At 37.8% G+C, this 9,820-nt stretch overlaps 1 pseudogene; it reads left to right on the top strand.

The window, feature by feature from the left end:
• The first annotated feature begins 1,416 nt into the window (after positions 1-1,416).
• Positions 1,417-9,820, top strand: part of LOC125157019 (NADH dehydrogenase [ubiquinone] 1 beta subcomplex subunit 5, mitochondrial-like) — a 42,377-nt pseudogene continuing 33,973 nt past the window's right edge.

Genomic DNA, 9,820 nt, shown 5'->3' with positions numbered 1-9,820 from the left:
AATGGGTGGATCTCCTAAACAGAAAATCAACAAGGAAGCAATGTCTTTGAATGACACTTTGGACCAGACGGATTTAACACATATATTCAGAACATTCCATCCAGAAATAGCAGAATACACATTTTTGTCCGAGTGCACATGGAACATTCTCCAGAATATATCACACATTAGGCCACAAGACAGTCTCAACAAATTCAAAAGGATCAAAGTCATACCACTATGCACCTTTTCTGACCACAATGCTGTGAAACAGGAAATGAGCCACAAGAGAAAAACCTGGAACTGGCACAAATACATGGAAGTCAAATAACATGCTACTAAACAATGAATGGGCTAACAAATAAATAAACGAGGAATTAAAAAACAAATACATGGAGATAAAAGAAGAAGAAAACACAGAAATCCGAAATCTTTGGGATGCAGCAAAAGCTGTCCTAAGGAGGAAGTTTACAGCAATGCAGTCCTACCTGAAGAAGCAAGAAAAATCTAAAAGTAAACAATCTAACCTTACACCTCCAGGAACTAGAAAAAGAACAAACAAAATCCAAAACCAATAGAAGGAAGGAAATAATAAAGATTAGAGAAGAGATAAATGAAATAGAAACAAAACAAAACAAAACAAAAAACAAAAGAACAGATCAATGAACCTGGGAGTTGGTTCTTTGGAAAATCAACAGAAGTGATCAATCATTAGCCAGACTCATCATAAAAAGAGAGAGGAGTCAAATAAACAAAATCACAAATGAAAGAAGATAAATAACAACTGACATCACAGAGATGCAAAGGATTATAAGAGAATAGTATGAAAAATTATATCCCAACAAACTGGGCAAACTGGAAGAGATGGATAAATACCTAGAAACATGTAACCTCCCAAAACTGAATCGGGAAGAAACAGAAAATTTGAACAGAACAACTAACAGCAATGAAACAGAATCAGTAATGAAACAAAACAAAACTAAACAAAAATATCCCAAGAAACAAAAGTCCAGAACCAGATGACTTCACAGGTGAATTCTACCAAACATTTAAAGAAGGGTTAATACCTAATCTTCTCAAACTATTCCAAAAAAGGAATACAAGAGGAAGGAAATCTTCCAAATTCATTCTAGGAGGCCAGTAGTAGCCTGATACTAAAGCCAGATAAAGACATTACAGAGAGACAGAGAGAGAGAGAGAGAGAGAGAGAGAGAGAGAGAGAGAGAGAAGTACAGGCCAATCACTTTGATGAACATAGGTGTGAAAATCCTCAAGAAAATATTATCAAACCAAATCCAACAATACACTTAAAAAATAATTCACCACAATCAAGGGGGTTTAGTCATAGGATACAAGAGTGGTTCAATATTTACAAATCAACCAAATTTAATAAAAGAAAGGATAAGAACCATATGATCAGAATTGCTTGCAGTAGCCATGGTGGTCATGAGTTCATTACAGTGGGTTTCTGTCACTGCAGTGTCCGCTCTCTCTGGCCACTGTCTCGGCACTCAGCTTGGATTCAGGGGCTTCCTCACCCATGGCTTTCTGAAGACTGAAGCTCAGTGCGACACAGTGGAAACAATGAGAAAAGACTGTTTATCACCAAACCTTCTGGATTCTATGACAGGTGTTATTTGAGTTTAATGAAATTCTACATTTTTGTTGAGTGGGATTCCAGTAGCAATTGGCATAACTCTGGTGAATATATTCATTGGTGAAGCTTGAGTTAGCAGAAATACCAGAAGGCCAAATCCTGGAACACTTGAAACAGAATGTTTCAAGCATCCTATATCAAGATGGATTTCCAGAACTTTCTTCGATGGCCCTGAAAAGAATTATGAAAAGACAATGGCTATTCTTCAAATTGAAGCTGAAAAGTCCGATTTATGGTTAAAGTAACTGGAAGTACCAAGGTTAGTTAATGCATCCCAGAGGCGATGGTCCCTTGTATCAGTATCCTTCCGTTGATAAGGCGCTGATTGATCATTCTCCAAAAGCAACTCCCAACATCGAATCTCTTATTTATCTAAATACAAAGTATATTCTCTGTAGGGGAAAATTAATTAAAAATATATTCTATATTTTTGCTCATGCGATGAATAAAAGGCCTTCTATTGCTCTATTACTCAGCATTGGTTCAGATTAAGACTTTAGTGTGGGATTTCATTTTTTTCAGCTTTATTGTATTGGGGCATAGTGGACAATATTGTAAGATATTTAAAGTGTACATTATGATGATTTGGTACCCATTGTGAAGGGCAGATTAAAACTTTTTATTTGTGGGTTTTGGCTTCCTCCTATAAGAAGGTATATAGGTAAATATAGAAACTTGAACAACTAGGAATTTGTGAACTCCCAAAGGTGTAACTTTGAAAGTTTAATGTTTTATTTGACTCATAATTGGAAGTTAGGGAAGTCCAATTATATTAAATACCAAGAAATATAGTAGTTTACACAAATGTCTGTATTGTAGATATCTAGATTACTCACAGGTAATTCATAATTTTAAATTACATAAATATTGAACTAACTATATAAACCATTAACCCCTGAATAAACAATTTTTCAGTGACAATAAAGGAACCATGTAATCATTTAGAAAGATGCAGAGAAAGCATTTACAAATTATAAGATCCATTTATGGTAAAAACCTTCAACAAAGTTGGTTCAGAGGAAACATACCTCAACATAATAAAAGCCATATACGAAAATCCCACAGTGAACATCATACTCAATGTGGAAAAACTGAAAGCTTTCCCCTCCTAGTGTCAGCAACAAGACAAGGATGTCCACTCTCAGCACTTTTATTCAACATAGTACCAGAAGTCCTAGGCGCAGCCATCAGACAAGAAAAAGGAATACAAGGCATCCAAATTGGTACAAAAGAAGTAAAACGTTCACTATTGGCAGAATAACATGATACCATATATAGAAAACCCTAGAGACTCTACCCCAAAAACTACTAGTAATGATAAATGAATTCAGTAAGGTCTCAGGATACAAAATCAACGTACAGAAAGCTGTTGCATGTCTACACACTAATAATGAAGCAGCAGAAAGAGAAATTAAGAAAACAATCCCATTTACAATGGCATCAAAAATAATAAAATGCCTAGGAATAAACGTAACCAAGGATATAAAAGACCTGTACTCTGAAAACTATAAAACACTGATGAGAGAAATTGAAGATGGCACAAATAGAAAGACATCCCATGCTCATGGATAGGAAGAACAAACACTGTTAAAATGTCCATGCTATCCTGAACAGTCTACAGATTTAATGGAATCGCTGTCAAAAAATACCAACAGCATTTTTCACAGAACTCGAACAAGCAATCCTAAAATTTGTATGGAACCATAAGAGACACCGAACAGCCAAAGCAATATTGAAAAGGAAAACAAAGCTGGAGGTATCACAATTCCAGACTTCAACTTATATCACAAAGCTGTAGTACTCAAAACAGTATGGCACTGGCACAAAAATGGACACACAGATCAGTGGCACAGAATAGAGATCCCAGAAATAAGCCCATGACTATATGGTCAATCGATCTTTGACAAAGGAGGCAAGAATATCCAGTGGGAAATAGACAGTCTCTTCAACAAATGATGTTGGGAAAGCTGGGCAGCTACATCCAAAAGAATAAAACCGGACCACAATCCTACACCACACACAAAAATGAACTTAAAATAGATTAAGGAACTAAATGTGAGACTTGAAAATATAAAACATCTTAGAAAGGAGCACAGGCAGTAATTTCTCTGACACTGACTGTAACGACTCCTTTTTTTCTTTTTTGGATATGACTCTTGAGGCAAGAGAAACACAAGCAAAAATAAACTATTGGGACTACATCGAAATAACAAGTTTCTACGCAGCAAAGGAAAAAATCGAAAGTAAAGGACAATCTACTCAATGGGAGAAGATATTTCCAAACGATATATCTGATAAAGTCTTAGCATCTACAACCGACACATGAAAAAATGCACAACATCACTCATCATCAGGGATACACACACACACACACACACACACACACACACACACACAATGGAGTATTACTCGGCAATCAAAAAGAATGAAATCTGGTCATTTGCAACTACGTGGATGGAACTAGAGGGTATTATGCTAAGCAAAATTAGTCAGAGAAAGACAAATATCATATGACTTCACACATATGAGGACTTTAAGATACAAGACAGATGGACATAATGGAAGGGAGGGGAAAAACAACATAAAAACAGGGAGAGGGACAAAACATAAGAGACTCTTAAGTATGGAGAACAAACAGAGGGTTACCGGAGGGGTTGTGAGAGGGGTTATGAGCTAAATGGGTAAGGGTCATTAAGGTATCTACTCCTGAAATCATTGATGCACTATGTGCTAACTAACTTGGATGTAAATTTTAAAAGTAAATTAAATAATAAAAGGGCTTAGCATCCAAAATTTATGAAGAATGCATACAAATCAACACCCGAAAGACAAATAATCCAATTAAAAAATGGGCAGAAGACATGAACAGACATTTCTCCAAAGAAGACATCCAGATGGCCAAAAGACACATGAAAAGATGCTCAACATCACTCATCATCAGGGAAATGCAACTCAAAACCACAGTGAGATATCACCTCACACCTGTCAGAATGACCCCAATCAAAAACACAAGAAACTACAAATGTTGGAGAGGATGTGCAGAAAAGGGAACCCCCTTGCACTGTTGATGGGACTGCAAGCTGGCTCAGTCACTCTGGAAAACAGTATGGAGCTTCCTCAAGAAGTTAAAATGTAACTACCCTACGATCCAGTAATTTCACTGCTGGGTATTTACCCAAAGAATACAAAAACACCAATTCGAGAAGGTACATGCACCTCTCTGTTTATTGTGGTATTATTTACCATAGACAAATTATGGAGGCAGCCCAAGTTCCATCGATTGATTCATGGATAAAAAGTAGTATATATGTACAATGGAATATCGCTCAGCCATAAAAAAAAATGAAATCTTGCCATTTGTAGCAACATGGATGGAGCTAGAGAGTATAATGCCAAGCGAAATAAGTCAGTCAGACAAAGACAGATACCATACGATTTCACTCGTATGTGGAATTTGAGAAACAAAACAAATGAGCAAAGGAAAAAGAGAGAGAGACCACAAAACACTATGAAACAGACTCTTTAACTACAGAGAACTGATAGTACCAGAGAGGAGGTGGGTGATGTAGGTGAAGGGGATTAAGAGAAGACTTATCATGATAGGCACTAAGTAATGTATAGAATTGTTGAATCAGTATATTGTACACCTGAAACTAATAGAACACTGCATGTTAACTGTACTGGATTTAAAATTAAGACAAGAGAGGGCTGCCTGGGTGGCTCAGCCAGTTAAGGATCCAACTTCAGCTCAGGTCATGATCTTGCAGTCCATGAGTTACAGCCCCACACTGGGCTCTCTGCTGTCAGCACCCAGCCCGCTTTGGATTTTCTGCCCCCCTCCCTTTCTGCACCTCCCCCACTCGTTCTCTCTCTCTCTCTCTCTCTCTCTGTCTCTTAAAATAAATAAATAAACTTTAAGAAGAGAGAATGTTAGCATACTATTGTTTGTAATAGAAAATGTGGTAAAAAAACTATATTTACATCACTAGTATTGGAGAAATAAATGTTGGGCCATTCATATGATGCCACAACTGGTCTTTATTTAAAAAATAAGTGAAATTTTGTTGTAAAGTAATTGAAAATATTATCATTGAAATGTGTTTACATAGAAAGATGGTAAAAAAGTGTGCTAAAACAGGTTACAATGATCATAAAGGACACAGATCCATTTTTTGCTTATATAGGCATATACCTATTTATCCAGAGGTCTCAAAGCATAAAATCAAAGTGATCTTGTTGTTCCAGTGGCCTAGAGCTTTTATTCAGCATGGAAAGAAGCTGCACTTTCTGTCTGGACACCTCACACAGGCACCCTTGAGAATGTCCCTGTACCCTTGGGAATGCCCCCTTTCTACTCAGATGTCCTGAAAGCTGTCTGGTGGGTTTTCACCACAGCCCCTCCCTCCCACCTTCCTGCTCAGCCATGCTCAAACTGCAGCTCAGGCTCCTGTCACGAGGTGGCACCAACATAGTTCCACCATCAATTTCTCTACAAGAGGTTTGTTTATTCAAGGAGCAAAAACCAAAAACCAACGAACCAACCAAACAAACAAAAACACCTTCCCTTAAGATCTAGCATGTGAACCAATTGTATACAATTATTTAAATAATTTAAATTCTGTCTGATAGAACTGATGGGTTAGATAGATAGATAGATAGATAGATATAGGTATAGGTATAGGTGTAGATATATGTATAGATTATATCTATATACAGGACATTCTTAAAATCATACACAGGCGATAGTGTTGCACCATGGTAGTAGGAGGTAGGGCAGCAGGTGGGCTTAGGGCAGGGAAGCACAGGACAGGTAGGAGGTGCCTGAGAGAGAATGGGGCACTGGACTGAGACTGGGAAGCCTGTATGGGGGTGGGGTGGTGGAGGGCGAAAATTTGTCTCTGGGAGGGACATGCTACAGTGTGGACATGGTCAACCTGCACTGAAGAGGGAAAAAAATACATCACTAAATGCGATATAGGTTTGGGGCCAAGAGCAAATGGAACTGCTTTAATAGGCATATGAATTTTCCAAACATAATCTTAGTAAACAAATGATTCCAAGACTTTTCTTATTCTTTGCTTGGTTTATTTGAAAAAGAAAATGGAGATGGATGCCACTTGATAGCCAGAGCCAGAATTGCAGCTCTGAGGCACAGACCAGGAGGCTCATCAAGGAAGAAGGAAAGATGGAATTTGTGATCTTGGTTGAATGGTTTCAGCCAGAGTTTTTGGGAATTTTTCACTTCATGGCAGTAATTCCTTGGTGTCCATCATTTTCTGGGATATCTAAATCTGAGTTCAGAATCCACCCCTTGTATGAACTGAATTTATAGCTACACTTGAGATGGGGTGGTTGAGCCAGAGGAAACACACACACACATACACACAGATCAATTCAATTTTGAAATCTACTTGGCTCTCCTATAAAATTGAATATAATGAGTGTTTATGAAATGAAGAATGAAGAATGTACATGTACATGAACATACATGTGCATTATTACCATCATTGTTAAAAGGGGCTTTTGGATGAATACCCATGGTGCCACAATATCAGGGGAGTGTGAAATGCTCATTTATCAAGGCTTAGAAACCCATCTTCTAAAAGCAAGCCTGCTCTGTGTCCTCAAGAGAGGGTGAAGGATGGAACCTCATTCCCATCCTGCCATTTAACTGGAGAGGTGAATTTGGTTTTGTGAGCATGAGCTTTGCCATCTGTGAAATGGGACTCAGGATACTTTTGCCACACAAGTGTCCCAAGGGAAAAATGAGAAAACCTACTCAGAGTATATGGCATGTAGTGGGACTTCAAGGGCCCTTTAAAAGTTGAGACGCAGCAGTAGGTGCTGGCTGAGCTTCAGGGCTAAGGCAGGCATAGTGAAAAGGTATTTCTCACTGTTTCTCCTAATGAAAATATAGATATCCTTATGAAGGAAGCATATATTTCTCTTATACACCTTGTTTTTAAAATCTTGTAGACAGAAGGATCCCTAGTTTCTTGGGTGAATCAGAAGCTTATAAGCAATGCTCAACATCATGCTTCTGAGCAGACCCTAATCCAGTTCCCCACCCTGGGCAGACAAGGCTGCTTATTTGTTTACTTTTTTTTTTGCTTTTTTTAAATTGAAGTGCAGGTGACACAGAATATTATATTAGTTTTAGGTGTACAAAGTGTTTTTCAACAATTATATACATTGCAAAACGCTCACTACTATTAGCGTAGACACCCTTTGTCACCATACAAAGTTATTAAAATATTATTGACTATATTGTCTGTGGTGTACTTTTCATCCCCACGACTTATTTATCTTATAACTTCCATTTTGTATCTCTTAATCCCCTCCATCTATTTCACCCATCCCCCCCCATCTCCTACCATCTGGCAACCACGTTTGTTCTCTGTATTTATGAGCTTGTTTCTGTTATGTTTTGTTTGTTCATTTGTTTTGTTTATTAGATTCCAAATATAAGTGAAATCATATGGTATTTGCCTGTTTGTCTGATTGTTTTACTGAGCATAATGCCCTCTAAGTCCATCCATGTTATTGTGAGTGGCAAGATTTCATTCTTTTTATGGCTGGGTAATATTCCACTGTGGTGTGGTGTGGTGTGGTGTGGTGTGTGTGTGTGTGTGTGTGTGTGTGTATGTGTTTGTGTGTATCACATATTCTTTATCCATTTGCCTATTGATAGACACTTGGGTTGCTTCCATATCTTGTCTATTACAATTAAGGATGCAATAAGACAGCTCTGTTTTTTTTTCTTTTTCAAAATTCTATTTAAATTCTACTTAGTTAACATATAACGTAATATTGGTTTCAGGAGTAGAATTTAGTGATTCATCACTTACATATAACATTCAGTGCTCAACACAAGTGACCTCCTTAATACCCAATCATCCATTTAGTCCATCCCTGGCCTACCTCCCCTCCAGCAACCCTTGGTTTGTTATCTACAGTTAAGTGTCTCTGACGGTTTGCTTCCTTCTCTCTTTTTTTGCCCTTTCCCTATGTTCACCTGTTCTAGTTCTTAAATTCCACATATGGTTAAAAGGACGGGCCCGTTTTTCACTCACCTCAGTGACCTCAGTGATAGAGCACATCATGGCAGCAAGGTGTGGTACTTGCCTAACTGCTGCTCTTGGACTGCTCCATAGGTTAATACATTTACAGGAATATTCTAGGCCAGTCCTGGAGTCACCATTGCAGGAGCCTTCAGACCATGCGTTATCCAGCCATATCACACCAGAATTTCAGCCAACTGCTGCCCCTCTGAGATGCAGAAAACCAAGATTTACTAGCATTTCTTTGACATACAATTGTCAGTTCTTTCATTCACTAATAACTAAATATATATTGTCTTAAAACCCATACTGTCCATTGAAAGTGTTCCATTAATTATGTAGTGTAAATAAGAGGATAAGGAGGAAAATGAATATACTGGAAAATTCAACAGTTAAATCTGAGATGAAATAACTCTTAAACATTAACTTTTAAATTTGTTCAAACTTCAGGGCATCAACTATTTTTTTAACTCCCTTTGGGAATGCAAGCTGGTGTAGCCACTCTGGAAAACAGTATGGAGGTTCCCCCCCAAAAAACTAAAAATAGGACTACCCTACGACCCAGCAATTGCACTACTAGGCATCTATCCAAGGGATACAGGTGTGCTGTTTCGAAGGGACACATGCACCCCCATGTTTATAGCAGCACTATCAACAATAGCCAAAGTATGGAAAGAGCCCCAATGTCCATCGATGGATGAATGGATCAAGAAGATGTGGTATCTATATACAATGGAGTATTACTCAACAATCAAAAAGAATGAAATCTTGCCATGTGCAACTACGTGGATAGAACTGGAGGGTATTATGCTAAGTGAAACTAGTCAGTCAGAGAAAGACAAAAATCATATGACTTCACTCATATGAGGACTTTAAGAGACAAAACAGATGAACATAAGGTAAGGGAAACAAAAATAATATCAAAACAGGGAGGGGGACAGAACAGAAGAGACTCATAAATATGGAGAACAAACTGAGGGTTACGGGAGGGGTTGGGGGGGTGGGCTAAATGGGTAAGGGGCACTAAGGAATCTACTCTTAAAATCATTGTAGCACTATATGCTAACCAATTTGGATGTAAAGTAAAAAGAATAAAAAATAAAAGAAGTTAAAAAAACATAAA

This window comes from Prionailurus viverrinus, chromosome X (assembly GCF_022837055.1).
Source record: "Prionailurus viverrinus isolate Anna chromosome X, UM_Priviv_1.0, whole genome shotgun sequence".
Classification (NCBI taxonomy): domain Eukaryota; kingdom Metazoa; phylum Chordata; class Mammalia; order Carnivora; family Felidae; genus Prionailurus; species Prionailurus viverrinus.
The sequence above is the reverse complement of the archived record's forward strand: the minus strand, read 5'-3'. Positions and strand labels throughout refer to the sequence as shown.